We start from the raw sequence: 16,530 nt of genomic DNA, 5'->3' as shown, positions 1-16,530 counted from the left end.
GAGAGAGAGAGAGAGAGAGAGAGAGAGAGAGAGAGAGAGAGAGAGAGAGAGAGAGAGAGAGAGAGAGAGAGAGAGAGAGAGAGAGAGAGAGAGAGAGAGAGAGAGAGAGAGAGAGAGAGAGAGAGAGAGAGAGAGAGAGAGAGAGAGAGAGAGGAGAGAGAGAGAGAGAGAGAGAGAGAGAGAGAAATAGGTGGGAAGAGCAAGGAGGATAGCACAAGTGCAAGCATGGGAGGGAGGAAAAGGGTGTGTGTGAGGTGTGTGCGTGTGTGTGTGACGCTGGTGTGCTGTCGATCACATGCAGTGTCTGCATGAGTGGCAGTGTGCCATACACTAGAGTGAGAGGTGATTCACCAAAACATATATGGTTCACAGCATGATACTAAACATCTGTTAGCACGTTATCATGAATATGTCTCTGTGTGTGTGTGCGTGTGCGTGTGTGTGTGTGTTCGAGAAACACTGGACATGTGCATGTGTAAATGAATTGTACACATTCATTGACTGTGTTTCCTGTCTGTGTGTGTGGGTGGGCACAGCAGGTGTGTGTATTCATAGACTGTTTATAACCATACATCCATATTGTCCTGTGGAGCTTTCTCTCCTTTGCTGTCTATCTGTGGGAGGTAAAGCTCTTTGAACTGTGGGTCCCCTGGTGTATCAATATGTTTTTTTGTGTGTGTGTGTGTGTGTGTACATACTTCTGCTACAATGGCACATCCCTGCAGGGCTCCAACCATCGTGTCAAGAGAAAAGTCATTGGGGACACACACACACACACACACACACAGGCAAAGCGTCTAGCAGCATTCAGCACAGTAGTTTATTTCTAGACGCTACTTGCATCTCCTCTCCATACGTAGCTCTGGGATGCACACAGCATTCTGAACATCCTGACCATCCCTTTCTCTATGTCCATCTGAAGGCCTGAGGGAGAGGAAGGGAGGACGAGGTAAGGCATCAGCTTAAACAAGTATATGAGGCTGGATGATTTTAAATGGGGGGTAGTATCGGTTCAGGGTCCTGTTGGTTCTATTGCATCGGTACAGCAGTCCGTGCGGTAGCAGAGAGAACAGTCTATGACTTGGCTGACTGAAGTCTTTGACAATGTTTAGGGCCTTCCTCTGACACCGCCTAGTATAGAGGTCCTGGATGGCAGGGAGCTAGGCCCCGTTGATGTACTGGGCTGTACGCACCCCCCTCTGTAGCGCCTTGCGGTTGGATGCCAAGCAGTTGCCGCACCAAGCGGTGATGCAGCCAGTCAAGATGCTCTCGATGGTGCAGCTGTAGAACTTTTTGAGGATCTGAGGGCCCATGCCAAATATTTTCAGCCTCCTGAGGGGAAGAGGAATTGTCGTGCCTTCTTCAGGTCTGTGTTGGTGTGTGTGGACCATGATAATTCACCATGTAGCCACCGAGGAACTTGACCTGCTCCACTACAGCCCTGTCGACAAAGGAGCTGATCATGGACTACAGGAAATGGAGGGCCGACCACACCCCCATTCACATCGATGGAGCTGTAGTGGAGGTGGTCGAAAGCTTCAAGTTCCCTCTGTGTCCACATCACTAAGGACCTATCATGGTCCAAACACACCAACAGTCGTGGAGAGGGCACAACAACGCCTCTTCCCCCTCAGGAGGCTGAGAAGATTTGTAACGGGCCCTCAGATGTTCAAAAACTTCTACAGCTGCACCACTGAGAGCATCTTGACTGGCTGCATCACTGCTAGGTACGGCAACAGCTTGGCATCCGACCGCAAGGCGCTTCAGAGGGTAGTGCGTACAGACCAGTACATCACTGGGGCTGAGCTCCCTGACATCCAGGACCTCTATACCAGTTGGTGTCAGAGGAAGGGCCTAGAAATTGTCAAAGGCTCCTGCCACCCAAGTCACAGTCTGTTCTCTCTACTGTCTGGGATGATGGTGTTGATGTGAGCCATGAGCAGCCTTTCAAAGCATTTCATGGCTACATATGTGAGCACTATGGGGCGATAGTCATTTAGATAGCTTGTTTTTGTGTTCTTGGGCACAGGGAACATGGGGGTCTGCTTGAAATCTGTACATGTAGATATTACAGACTGGGTCAGAGAGAGATTGAAAATGTCAGTAAAGACATTTTCCAGCTGGTGTCCTGATAATCTGTCTGGCCCGCAGCCTTGTGAATGTTAACCTGTTTAAAGGTCTTACTTACATCGGTTACGGAGAAAGAGATCACACAGTCGTCTGGAACAGCAGCTGCTCTCATGCATGGTTCAGTGTTGCTTGCCTCGAAGCGAGCATAGAAGGCATTTAGCTTGTTTGGTAGACTTGCATCACTGGGCAGCTCGCGGCTGGGTTTCTCTTTGTAATCCGCTTTAGTTTGCAAGCCCTGTCACATCAGACGAGCGTCAGAGCCAGTGTAGTAGGAACCAATCTTAGTCCTGTATTGACACTTTGGCTGTTTGATGGCTTGTCGGAGGTCTGTCACTTTTCAAGAACTCCTGTAGCTAACTTTCTCCCTCAGGGAAATATTTCTCACTTTTGATACGACCTCCCCCTTACGTCCTATGTTACTAGTTCTATTACTGAAACAATGACAGACTGCCACATTCAAACTGTTTATAAGGTGTCCTCTGTTTGGTAAAGTGTGTTTCTAGAACCTTTTCTCTGTATTTAACCTGTGTACTAACACTATCAGTCTCTGTCTCCTCCTCTCAGTGGGGTGTTCACCTTGGACAGACAGGGACACATCAACCTCTCAAGCTTCCTCTCCTCCTTTTGTCCCCATTCAGTACACAGAGCAACCCCCACACTGCAGTCTCCCAGTCTCCATAGACTAACCCTGGAACACTCTTCCTTACATAGAGGAGCATAGAGTCCTTGGGAGATTTTAACACCACCAGATACAACTGTCTACTGTTTAAACTCCTGTAGAACAGTTCTTGTCTCAGGGATCACTGTGACACTACATTAATCATATCACTGATTTGTTCTGTATTAATGTTAATGTGGCCCAAATTTCCCTCTAACATGTTCCTAGATTTTCTCAAAAACAAGACTGGCGTCACATTCGTTACGTTTATGTAACTCACAGCAGAATTATATTATACAGCTTCATTTTTTTGAAAGCTTCAAACACACATGGCTTACTGCTCAAAATGTATCTCATGGCACCATTCACGGGGAAAAATAACTTGGCCGTCTTATAAGAGGAATATTTATTTCAAGCTTATTGCTCTTATACAAGCTGACTCCACGCTAGAGGAGGCTCACATTAACACACAGGCAGAGACGAGCGTCATAATGTTTGTTACAGGCAGCTAGCCTTTGGTTATGGCAGCCATTTTGACATGGCCAATGGATTCCTTCCTCAAACAAAGCAGTGGTGCTTCAGTGATGCTTCAAATGAACTATTCCTACTTGTGAAACTGAATGAAGTGGCCTGGCTGGTCTGGCGGTAATGCCACGACCTCTGGCACACGTCTACATTGTCGGCATGGATTGAAATCCAGCCTACTGCCCTTTGATAGAACCTTCCTCTCTTTCCCACTGGCATCCTCTGTCACCATCTGTTTAGTAAAATCAACAAACAAAATCGCTTAAAAATGTTTTTAATTTAAGATGTTAAAGTGCCTCTCTTAATGTTGTGGGTAAATAAATAAACGACTAAATAAGTAAGTACGCAGATACAGTAAGACAGCCCCTGTGAGTCAGTCTCTGAATCCCAAATGGCACCCTATACCCTACATAGTGCACTACGTTTGACGAGAGCCCTATGGGCCCAGGTCAAAAGTAGTGCACTATGTGGGATAGGGTACAATTTGGGACGCGAACTAGTTAGAAGATGGTGTTGTGTTTGCTTAGCATAGCTAATGTCCCTGGGGGTTAGACACTGTGAGGCTTGTACATAAGCGTTGACATTAGACGCTGTCACAAGTGCTACGTCGACCCCTAGCTTCAGCAGAACACCAGATGGCAGAAGAGTCACCCGTAAAGTCAAACGTGTGTGTATATCACAGTGTGTGTGTGTGTTAAGATGACAGCAGCACCCTATGGAGACGAGTCCTGGGGCGGGTGAGCAGTAAGTGGAGAAACAATGGAAACCAGTTTCTTTGTTGCACATGGATTATAAAATAAAACGTCTACATGTGTGTGTTCCAGAGAGAGAGGGAAAGAGAGAGAGAGAGGGGGGAGGGAGAAAAGAGAGAGAGAGAGAGAGAGAGAGAGAGAGACAGAGACAGAGACAGAGACAGAGAGAGAGAGAGACAGAGAGAGACAGAGACAGAGACAGAGAGAGAGAGAGAGAGAGAGAGAGAGAGCGAGATTATGTATTTAGATCAATATGTAATGAGATTTAATTGAACTACAGCATTCATCCAGGACTTTGAAAAATGTTTCTAAAGAGTTTGGAAATCCCTGAAAAGAGTGTTCTCTGATGTTAGATACTGTTCCTTCTGTCTGAAAAACATTGTTCTTGCTCTTGCACAGCTTTCACATTACTTCAGATAGTCTGACATCACAAGGGAAGGATCAAGGATCCTACAAAGCCCTACACCTCTCCTCCTCCTCTCCTCTTGTCTCCTCCCGTCTCCTCTCCTCCTCTCACTTCTCCTCTGTTATTCACGACAGCTAAGCCTGACTCTCACACTCTGACAGATGATTAAAAGACCCAGGCCTAGATCTCTGCCACTACCTGGTCCTCCTCGGGCTATGGAGCGGTAAACAGAGACACACACACACACACACACACACACACACACACACACACACACACACACACACACACACACACACACACACACACACACACACACACACACACACACACACACACACACACACACACACACACACACACACACACACAATCTTCTGCGGCTGTCCCAACAGGAGAACCCTTTTTGGTTCCAGGTAGAATTATTTTGGTTCCATGTAGAACTCTCTGTGGAAAGGCTTCTACATGGAACCCAAAAGGGTTCTACCTGGAATGAAAAGTGTGTCTTCAAAGTGTACTCTTATGGGGACAGCCAAATAACACTTTTCTTTTCTAGAAGTGTACACGCAGTTTCACTTCAAGCACTAAAAGAGGTCAAAACCATCAAAGCGTCTCATGTGTTTACATGTGCACGCACGCATGTGTGTGTGTGTATATGGGTGTGTGAATGTGTGTGTATGCATCATGTGAGAAACTTTCTTAGATTACAGGGACCAGTCTGTCACCTTGTGTTGGAAATGTGCATAGCAACCATCTCCACGGGGGACTTGTGATGAGAAAGATGAGCTGCCTGATAGAAATGAATGGATGGACCAGAGGGATGGAAGAAAGTGAGGCTTGAAAGAGATGAGGGAGAAAACCAAAGTGAGGGAAAGAGATAAAACATTTAATGAGTGTTAGGGACATCGGGGGAAGCACTGCATAGGATGGGAAATAAAGTGGTCTGAGCAGGAGAGAGGCAGTGCTAAATGTGTAAATTGGTGCCAGAACAAAAAGTGAGCCAAGAGGGGGGATGACCTGGGGGGCTCTGAAGTACCAGAACGCATGAATAAACATCACCTTCATAATAAAGCATTGCATGCATTATCCTCGCTTGTGTGTGCTGCAGCAGAAGAGTAAAGCCGCCAGCAAAAGTTGCACATATGTGCAACAAAAAAAATTGAAGCCTGGAGTTCTGAATTTCATGCAACTCTACATCATTTTAGATGACTGGAGACTTTAGCAAAATCTTTTTTTAATACCTCACAAATGATGGAGATGACAGGCTATACTGACACTGACAAGAGTCTGAGATCAAGAAAAACAACCTTGTCATGAATCCATCATTAGTATAGGCCAAGGTAGGTGGAGACACATATTGTACAATATGAGGAGGAAATTACAGTCTTAATAAGGCTTTCCAGTTTCACTGACTCATCCAATGCACAGTTCACTTAATGGCCGATGTGCTCGTGCCAAAATCCTCTCTCTCTGTGAAGACAGTCTATATTGGTTCGCTATTACAGGACTAGCAAAGACCCAGTGCACTTACTTTTGGGAAAACATTTGTTTTCACAAAAGGGACAGGGCAACAACTCTATCAATTCCAACTATTGAGTCCTGCAAGATACTGTTCTTAATCCTAAGCAGAGATGCTTAAAAAAAATGTGGCCGCGCTACAGACGTCTATATCGGTCCACTAATGCTAGTAAAGGCCCAGTGCACTACTTTTGTGATGATCTTGCCCCCCCAGCTTTTTCAGGGGGTGCTGCAGCACCCTCAGCACCCCTACTTCCCGCGGCTATGCTACTGATCCTCTGTGGCCAAATTATAGGCCTACTCCTGATGTAGTAATGTAAATGATATCATTTCTTTCTGAACACACAGCAGTAATCACATTACTTTGGCAAATGTATTTAGATTCTTCAGGGGTGCTGCGGCACCTTCATCACCCTTCGCGCGGCTATGATTCTATAAGGAAAATAAATGATGAAGTGCAACGCTGGAGAGACGTTTTGCAGGCTCATGTCTATCAGAACAGAGAGAGGGAGAGAGATCATAGAAGGTGAATGTCATTCTAGTTCTGTGGGAGACAGCAATGGCCGCGCGTTGGTCTAAAGGCTACAATGTTGCACAAACCATAAACCCGGGCCGGACCAACACACATCCATTCTTAGAATATCAGGCACATTTTCACATGACTTTTTTAGGGGGCGTGAGAATTACAGAGGAGAGAATTACAGCTTGAATTGTTCATGCCACCAGAGGTACCGGATCCTGGTAAATGGGTTCCAGAACGAAACAGTGCAAAACTGAGAGGTGCCGGATCCTGTTCCGGCAGGAACTAGCTCAAATTAAGCACTGGAGAGAGGAGGGGGAGAGAGAGGGAGAGAGAGGGACAGAGAGGTAGAGAGCGACATACACAGAGAGAGTAGAGGGAGGGTGAGGAGCAGGAGGGGGAGGTAAAGAAAGAGAGAAAGGAGATAGAGAAACATGGCGATTGTGAAGGATCAAAGCATTAGCATGCATACATCTTTTGGCGCCCACACACTCCTCCACACCCTCCTTCTGTTCTCTTCTCTCCTTTGTTTCGCTCACTACCCATCATTCCTTCCTAATCCATGTTTTTCTTTCATTAGAATGTCCTCTTCAGAATCCTATCTGTCAAATCCTTTTCTACATATTTTCTCTCTCGCTCAATTCAGTTCAATTCAAAGGGCTTTATTGGCATGGGAAACATATGTTTACATTGTGCAATAAACAATCAAAAACATTACACTCACAAAAGTTCCAAAGGAATAGAGACATTTCAGATGGCATATAATGGCTAAAGTATAACGATGTGCAAATAGTTCAAATACAAAAATGCTGCTGTGATGGCACACTGTGGTATTTCACCCAATAGATATGGGAGTTTATCAAAATTGTATGTATTTTCTAATTCTTGAAGGTGTCTGTGTAATCTCAGGGAAATACGTGTCTCTAATATGGTGATACATTTGGCGGGAAGTCAGGAAGTGCAGCTCAGTTTCCACCTCATTTTGTGGGCAGTGTTCACATAGCCTGTCTTCTCTTGAGAGCCAGGTCTGCCTACAGCGCCTTCTCTCAATAGCAAGGCTATGCTCACTGAGTCTGTACATAGTCAAAGCTTTCCTTAATTTTGGGTCAGTCACAGTGGTATTCTGCCACTGTGTACTCTCTGTTTAGGGCCAAATAACTTTCTAGTTTGCTTTTTTGTTAATTCTTTCCAATATGTCAAGTAATTATCTTTTTGTTTTCTCATGATTTGGTTGGGTTTAATTGTGTTGCTGTCCAGGGGCTCTGTGGGGTCTGTTTGTGTTTGTGAACAGAGCCCCAGGACCAGCTTGCTGAGGGGACTCTTCTCCAGGTTCGTCTATCTGTAGGTGATGGCTTTGTTATGGAAGGTTTGGGAATCGCTCCCTTTTAGGTGGTTGTAGAATTTAACAACTCTTTTCGGGATTTTGATCATTAGCTGGTATCGGCCTAATTCTACTCTGCATGCATTATTTGGTGTTTTACGTTGTACACTGAGGATATGACATTTAATTCCAAAATCATGGGCATTAATATGGAGTTGGTCCCACCTATGCTGCTATAACAGCCTCCACTCTTCTGGGAAGGCTTTCCACTAGATGTTGGAACATTGCTGTGGGGACTTGCTTCCATTCAGCCACAAGAGCATTAGTGAGGTCAGGCACTGATGTTGAGCGATTAGGCCTGACTCGCAGTCGGTGTTACAATTCATCCCAAAGGTGTTCGATGGGGTTGAGGTCAGGGATCTGGTGCAGGCCAGTCAAGTTCTTCCACACTGATCTCAACAAACCATTTCTGTATGGACCTCACTTTGTGCACAGGGGCATTGTCATGCTGAAACAAGAAAGGGCCTTCCCTAAACTGTTGCCACACAGTTGGAAGCACAGAATCGTCTAGAATGTAATTGTATGCTGTAGCGTTAAGATTTTCCTTCACTGGAACTAAGGGGCCTAGCCCGAAACATGAAAAACAGCCCCAGACCATTATTCCTCCTCCACCAAACTTTACAGTTGGCACTATGCATTGGGGCAGGTAGTATTTTCCTGGCATCCGCCAAACTCAGATTCGTCTGTCGGACTGCCAGATGGTGAAGCGTGATTCATCACTCCAGAGAACGCGGTTCCACTGCTCCAGAGTCCAATGGAGGCAAGATTTACACCACTCCAGCCGACGCTTGGCATTGCTCATGGTGATCTTAGGCTTGTGTGTGGCTGCTCGACCATGGAAACCCATTTCATGAAGCTCCCGACGAACAGTTATTGTGCTGACGTTGCTTCCAGAGGCAGTTTGGAACTCAGTAGTGAGTGTTTCAAACGAGGACAGACTATTTTTATGCGCTACGCGCTTCAGCATTCAGCGGTCCCATTCTTTGAGCTCGTGTGACCTACCACTTTGCGCCTGAGCTGTTGTTGCTTCTAGACGTTTCCACTTCACAATAACAGCACTTGACTGGGGCAGCTCTAGCAGGGCAGAAATTTGACGAACTGACTTGTTGGAAAGGTGGCATCCTATGACGGTGCCATGTTGAAAGTTACTGAGCTCTCCAGTAAGACCATTCTAATGCCAATGTTTCTCTATGGAGATTGCATGGCGGTGTGATCGATTTTATACACTTGTCTTCAACGGGTGTGGCTGAAATAGCCAAATCCACTAATTTGAAGGGGTGTCTACATACTTCTGTATATACATTATAGTGTATTTTTTTAAATAATTTTTTAAGTTAACCTTTATTTAACTAGGCAAGTCAGTTAAGAACAAATTCCTATTTACATTGATGGCCTAGGAACAGTGGGTTAACTGCCTTGTTCAGGGGCAGAACGACAGATTTGTACCTTTTCAGTTGGGGGATTGGATCTAGCAACCTTTTGGTTACTGGCCCAACGCTCTAACCACTAGGCTACCTGCTGCCCCCATGTGTATATGTTGAAGAGGGTGGGGCTCAAGCGGCATCACTGTCTCACCCCAAGGCCCTGTGGAAAGAAATGTGTGTGTTTTTTGCCAACTCTAACCACACACCTGTTTGTGTACATGGATTTCACATTGTTGTATGTTTTTCCCCTAACACCGCTTTCCATCAATTTGTATAGCAGACCCTCATGCCAAATTGAGTCAAAAACTTTTTAGAAATCAACAAAGCATGAGAAGACTTTGCCTTTGTTTTGGTTTGTTTGTTTGTCTATTAGGGTGTGTAGATGTATACGTGGTCTGTCGTATGGTAATTTGGTAAAAAGCCATTGGACATTTGCTCAGTACATTGTTTTTTTGGTTGGATAGGTTTCTCAATTTCTTTCTTAGGTTAATGCATTCTTCATCAAACCATTGGCCATTTCTCTCTCTCTCTCTCTCTCTCTCCCCCGTCTCTCTCTCTGCCCCCCCCATTATGTAGACCAAGGCTTGGTCTACATAATGACATCATCTCAGTAGTTTACTCTTAGTGGAAACTCAGCAACATTGTGCTAAACATGGTTTACAACGCAGCAGAGTAGATGAGCAACTCTGCATTGAACATCACATAGGCAAGAAGATATGGACATTACACACAGTCCATGTGTCTCAGCACACTAGTAGGAACATACCGTATGTGTTCACATATTATGCAAGTCAGTTCCTACATCTAACACAGTCCCATGCATTTACTCAGTACACATAACCAGTGCGAGCCAAGACATTCTGTTAGATGGGTTCAATAAGATGTGTATGTGTATTTCTGGTATTGTGAAGTCTCTCTCTCTCTCTCTCTCTCTCTCTCCCTTTCTCTCGCGCCTCTCCTCTGTCTCTCCCTCCCTCCCTCTCGCTCCTTCTCTCTCTCCCACCCTTCTCTCCTCCCTTCTCTCACTGTCGCCCCTCTCTCTTCCCCCATCTCCTAACCCTTCCCTGTCTCTCCGTCTTCATATCTCTCTCATTTTAACAAACAGGTGGGAGCTAACGAGTGCTTCGGGCTGCATCCGTTAGATCATCACTGCAGGTGCTATTCATAGAACCACTCCTCCTTTTCTTCATCACTGCTTTAAAGTCCTCTTTTCCTCCCCCATACTCCTCCGAGAGAGACTCTAGACCATCTAGTGTGAGTGGGCTACTAACTCTTTCTTAGCAGCCAGAAAGAGATGGATTTGAATGAGGTGTGTGTGTCTGGGTGCGTCTGTGTGAATGCATGCAGGCGGACTTGATACACAACCTTACGCAACCAATGCCTCTTCTGGAAACTGGAAACATGGATGGGTGTCTACCTCCTATTTATAAAGGACCAACATCATACTGCCGTTTCTGTTGACTGTGGTTTGTGTGTTTCTATGCTGCAGCTATGTAGCATAAATCGCTGACTGCCCCTTTATTTCCATATAGTATGACCACCCAATTGCCACTTACTTCCCCTTCCACTGAAGCCCGGTACAAAATCAGTTACATCAAAACGGCTTTTGAAGCACTTCAGTCTTTGAAGTGAAGGAGCTAGTTAGCCTTGAGAGCAGACCCTTTCTTACACCATATTCCCCATACACTGAGTGTACAAAACATTAAGAACACCTGGTCTTTCCATGACATAGACTGACCAGGCGAATCCAGGTGAAAGCTATGATCCATTATTGATGTCAATTGTTAAATCCACTTTAATCAGTGTAGGTGAAGGGGAGGAGACAAGTTAAAGAAGGATTTTTAAGACATCAAATCAAAACTGTATTTGTCACATGCGCCGAACACAACAGGTGTACCTTACCGTGAATGCTTACTTACAAGCCCTTAACCAACAATGCAGTTCAAGAAAGAGTTAAGAAAATATTTTCCAAATAAACAAATGTAAAAAATAATAAAAAGTAACAATAAAATAACAATAACGAGGCTATATACAGGGGTTACCGGTACTGAGTCAATATGCGGGGGTACAGGTTCGTCGAGGTAATTTGTACATGTAGGTAGGGGTAAAGTGACTATGCATAGATAATAAACAGCGAGTAGCAGCAGTGTAAAAACAAATGGGGGGAGGAGGGGGTGTCAATGTAAATAGTCCGGGTGCCCATTTGATTAACTGTTCAGCAGTCATATGGCTTGGGGGTAGAGGCTGTTAAGGAGCCTTTTGGTCCTAGACCAGTCTATGACTTGGGTGACTGGAGTCTTTGACCATTTTTGGGGCTTTCCTCTGATACTGCCTAGTATATAGGTCCTGAATGGCTGGAAGCTTAGCCCCAGTGATGTACAGGGCCGTACTCACTACCCTCTGTAGCGCCTTACGTCAGATGCCGAGCAGTTGCCATACCAGGCGGTGATACAACCGATCAGGATGCTCTTGATGGTGCAGCTGTAGAACTTTTTGAGGATCTGGGGATCCATGCCAAATCTTTTCAGTCTCCTGAGGGGGAAAAGGTGTTGTCGTGCCCTCTTCACGACTGTCTTGGTGTGTTTGGACCACGATAGTTCGTTGGTGATGTGGACACCAAGGAACTTGAATCTCTCGACCCGCTCCACTACAGCCCCGTTGATGTTAATGGGGCCTGTTCGGCCCGCCTTTGACTGTAGTCCACAATCAGCTCTTTTGACTTGCTCACATTGAGGGAGAGGTTGTTATCCTGGCACCACACTGCCAGGTCTCTGGCCTCCTCCCTAAAGGCTGTCTCATTGTTGTCGGTAATCAGGCCTAACACCGTCAGGAAGTCCAGGATCCAGTTGCAGAGGGAGGTGTATAGTCCCAAGGTCCTTAGCTTAGTGATGAGCTTTGTGGGCACTACGTTGTTGAACGCTGCGCTGTAGTCAATGAACAGCATTCTCACATAGGTGTTCCTTTTGTCCAGGTGGGAAAGGGCAGTGTGGAGTGCGATTGATATTGCATCATCTGTGGATCTGTTGGGCCGGTATGCGAATTGGAGTGGGTCTAGGGTATCCGGGATGATGCTGTTGATGTGAGCCACGACCAGCCTTTCAAAGCACTTCATGGCTACCGACGTGAGTGCTACAGGGCGGTAATCATTTAGGCAGGTTACCTTTGCTTCCTTGGGCACAGGGGCTATGGTGGTCTGCTTGAAACATGTAGGTATTACAGACTCGGTCAGGGAGAGGTTGAAAATGTCAGTGAAGACACTTGCCAGTTGGTCCGCGCATGCTTTGAGTACACGTCCTGGTAATCCGTCTGGCCCCGTGGCTTTGCGAATGTTGACCTGTTTAAAGGTCTTGCTCACATCGGTTATCGAGAGCGTTATCACACAGTCATCCAGAACAGCTGGTGCTCTCATGCATGCTTCAGTGTTGCGTGCCTCGAAGTGAGCAAAAAAGGCATTTAGCTCATCTGGTAGGCTCGCGTCACTGGGCAGCTCGCAGCTGGGTTTCCCTTTGTAGTCCGTAATAGTTTTCAAGCCCTGCAACATCCGACGAGTGTCAGAGCTGGTGTAGTAGGATTCGATCTGAATCCTGTATTGACGCTTTGCCTGTTTGATAGTTCGTCTGAGGGCATAGTGGGATTTCTTATAAGCGTCCGGATTAGTGTCCTGCTCCTTGAAAGCAGCAGCTCTAGCCTTTAGCTCGATGCAGATATTGCCTGTAATCCATGGCTTCTGGTTGGGATATGTACGTCTGTACGTTCCAGTCTGTGCTAGCCAAACAGTCATGCAGCGTAGCATCCGCGTCATCTGACCACTTCTGTATTGAGCGAGTCACTGGTACTTCCTGCTTTAGTTTTTGCTTGTAAGCATGAATCAGGAGGATAGAATTATGGTCTGATTTGCCAAATGGAGGGCAAGGGAGAGCTTTGTATGCATCTCTGTGTATGGAGTAAAGGTGGTCTAGAGTTTTTTTTCTCCTCTGGTTGCAAATGTGACATGCTGGTAGAAATGAGGTAAAACGTATTTAAGTTTGCCTGCATTAAAGTCCCTGGCCACTAGGAGTGCCGCCTCTGGATGAGCATTTTCTTGTTTGCTAATGGCCTTATACAGCTGGTTGAGTGCGGTCTTAGTGCCAGCATCGGTTTGTGGTGGTAAATAGATGGCTATGAATAATATAGATGAGAACTCTCTTGGTAGATAGTGTGGTCTACAGCTTATCATAAGGTACTCTACCTCAGGCGAGACTTCTTTAATATTAGACATCGCGCACCTGCTGTTATTGACAAATAGACACACACCCCCGCCCCTCGTCTTACCAGACATAACTTCTCTGTCCTGCCGATGCATGGAAAATCCCTGCCAGCTCCATATTATCTGTGTCGTTGTTCAGTCACGACTCGGTGAAACACAAGATATTACCGTTTTTAAAGTCCCGTTAGTAGGATAGTCTTGACTGTATATTGGTAGGATAGTCTTGACTGTATATTGGTAGGATAGTCTTGACTGTATATCATCCCTTTTGTTTTCCAATGATTGCACATTGGCCAATAGAATGGATGCTGGTGGAGGTTTACGCACTTGCCTACGAATTCTCAGAAGGCTGCCTGACCTCCTCCCTCTTTTTCTCTGTGTTTTCTTCACGCAAATGACAGGGATTTGGGTCCATTCCCTAGAAAGCAGTATATTCTTTGTCCAGTTCGAGGTGAGTAATCGCTGTTCTGATGTCCAGAAGTTATGTCACGGTTTTCGTCGGTAATGGAGGACCAAAACGCAGCAGGTATGTGTACGCTCATCTTGACGTTTATTAACTTTCCAAAATGAATACCAAAATAACAAAACAAGTGAACGAACGATATACAGACAGTCTAGCAAGGCACAAGGCTAAACACAGAACAATCTCCCACAAACACACAGACAAACACACCCAACTAATATAGGACTTCCAATCAAAGGCAACACCACACAGCTGCCTTCAATTGGAAGTCCACCCCAATTAACTCTACATAGAAACACACTTACTAGACTACACATAGAAATACATAAACATAGACCATAAACCAAAAACCCGGAAATACTAAATCAAACACCCTTTTACCAAAACACCACCCCGAACCACATAAAACAAATACCCTCTGCCACGTCCTGACCAAACTACAATAACAATTAACCCTTATACTGGCCAGGACGTGACAGTACCCCCCCCTTAAAGGTGCTAACCCCAGAAGCACCTTAAAAAAACAAAAAAAACAACAACCCCAAACAACAAAAACAAAAATTCCCCCCTACTAAAGGGAGGGAAGGGAGGGTGGCTGCCATCAACGACGGCACTGTGCTACACCCCCCCTCCCCAACCCACCTATATCTGGAGGTGGCTCCGGTTCTGGCCGTTCCAGGCAGTCGGGCCACTCTGGCAGCTCGGGGCAGTCTGGCCAGTCTGGCAGCTCGGGGCAGTCTGGCAGCTCGGGGCAGTCTGGCAGCTCGGGGCAGTCTGGCAGCTCGGGACAGTCTGGGCACTCTGGCAGCTCCTGACTAGTGGGTGGCTCTGGCGACTCCTCACTGACGGGGGGCTCTGGCGATTCCTCACTGACGGGCGGCTCTGGCGACTCTTGACTGACGGGCTGTTCTGGCGACTCTTGACTGACGGGCTGTTCTGGCGACTCTTGACTGACGGGCTGTTCTGGCGACTCTTGATATCTGGAGGTGGCTCCGGTTCTGGCCGTTCCAGGCAGTCGGGCCACTCTGGCAGCTCGGGGCAGTCTGGCCACTCTGGCAGCTCGGGGCAGTCTGGCCACTCTGGCAGCTCGGGGCAGTCTGGCCACTCTGGCAGCTCGGGGCAGTCTGGCCACTCTGGCAGCTCCTGACTAGTGGGTGGCTCTGGCGACTCCTCACTTGGGCGGCTCTGGCGACTCTTTACTGACGGGCGGCTCTGGCGACTCTTGACTGACGGGCTGTTCTGGCGACTCTTGACTGACGGGCTGTTCTGGCGACTCTTGACCGACGGGCTGTTCTGGCGACTCTTGACTGACGGGCTGTTCTGGCGACTCTTGACTGACGGGCTGTTCTGGCGACTCTTGACTGACGGGCTGTTCTGGCGATTGTTGACTGACGGGCTGTTCTGGCGATTGTTGACTGACGGGCTGTTCTGGTGACTGTTGACTGGCGGGCAGCTCTGGTGACTGTTGACTGGCGGGCAGCTCTGGCGACTTTAGACTGGCGAGGCTGGGTTTACGCACTAGATGCCTTGTGCGTGGTGCTGGTACTGGGCGTACCAGACTGGTAACACGCACCTCCAGGCTAGTGCGGGGAGCGGGAACAGGATGAGTCGGACTGGGTTGACGCACTTCCGGGTCCGCACGAGAGACAGGAGCTGGAAACCCAGGGCTATGGAGGCGCACAGTCGGTCTTGATCTTACCTCCTGCACAACCCGTCCTGGATGAATGGAACTAGTAGCCCTGCACGAGCGGGGTGCTTGTACAGGGCGGACTGGGTTGTGCAGGGGCCTGATGGTAGCCGTGCGTAGAGCGGGAGTTGGGTAGCCTGGTCCTCGGAGGCGTACCGGCGACCAGATGCGCTGCGCAGGCATCCTCCTACCAGGCTGGATGCCCGCTCTAGCACGGCACCTGCGAGGGGCTGGAATAACGCGCACCGGACTGTGCGTGCGTATGGGTGAGATAGTGCGCTCCTCAGCGAAACATGGCGCTCTCCACCTCATACGCTCCTCCATATAACCACGGGTAGCTGGCTTCCGGCTCTTCCTAGGCCTAGCCAAACTACCCGTGTGCCCCCCCCAAAAAAATTATTGGGGGTGCCTCTCGTGCTTCTCCCTCAGCGCGTCCAAGGCCTCGTACCTCCGCCTCTCTGCCTTGGCTGCCTCAATTTCCTCCCGTGGGCGACGGTACTCCCCAGCCTGGTGCCAAGGTCCAGCCCCGTCCAGAACTTCCTCCCAGGTCCATCTCTCCCGCCAGTCCAACTCGAAATCCTTTTTCTTCTGCTGCTTGGTCCTTAGTTGGTGGGAGATTCTGTCACGGTTTTCGTCGGTAATGGAGGACCAAAACGCAGCAGGTATGTGTACGCTCATCTTGACGTTTATTAACTTTCCAAAATGAACACCAAAATAACAAAACAAGTGAACGAACGATATACAGACAGTCTGGCAAGGCACAAGGCTAAACACAGAACAATCTCCCACAAACACACAGACAAACACACCCAACTAATAT

General features: G+C 47.3%; 1 protein-coding gene across 2 annotated transcripts in view; it reads right to left on the bottom strand.

Moving 5' to 3' along the window:
• LOC106589633 (phospholipid phosphatase-related protein type 5-like) overlaps positions 1-16,530 on the bottom strand; it is a 56,292-nt gene that overhangs the window by 29,640 nt on the left and 10,122 nt on the right. The gene's annotated exons all lie outside the window — the stretch shown is intronic.

Source organism: Salmo salar, chromosome ssa02 (genome assembly GCF_905237065.1).
Source record: "Salmo salar chromosome ssa02, Ssal_v3.1, whole genome shotgun sequence".
Taxonomy (NCBI): Eukaryota; Metazoa; Chordata; class Actinopteri; order Salmoniformes; family Salmonidae; genus Salmo; species Salmo salar.
This window is presented reverse-complemented; position numbering and strand designations above follow the sequence as displayed.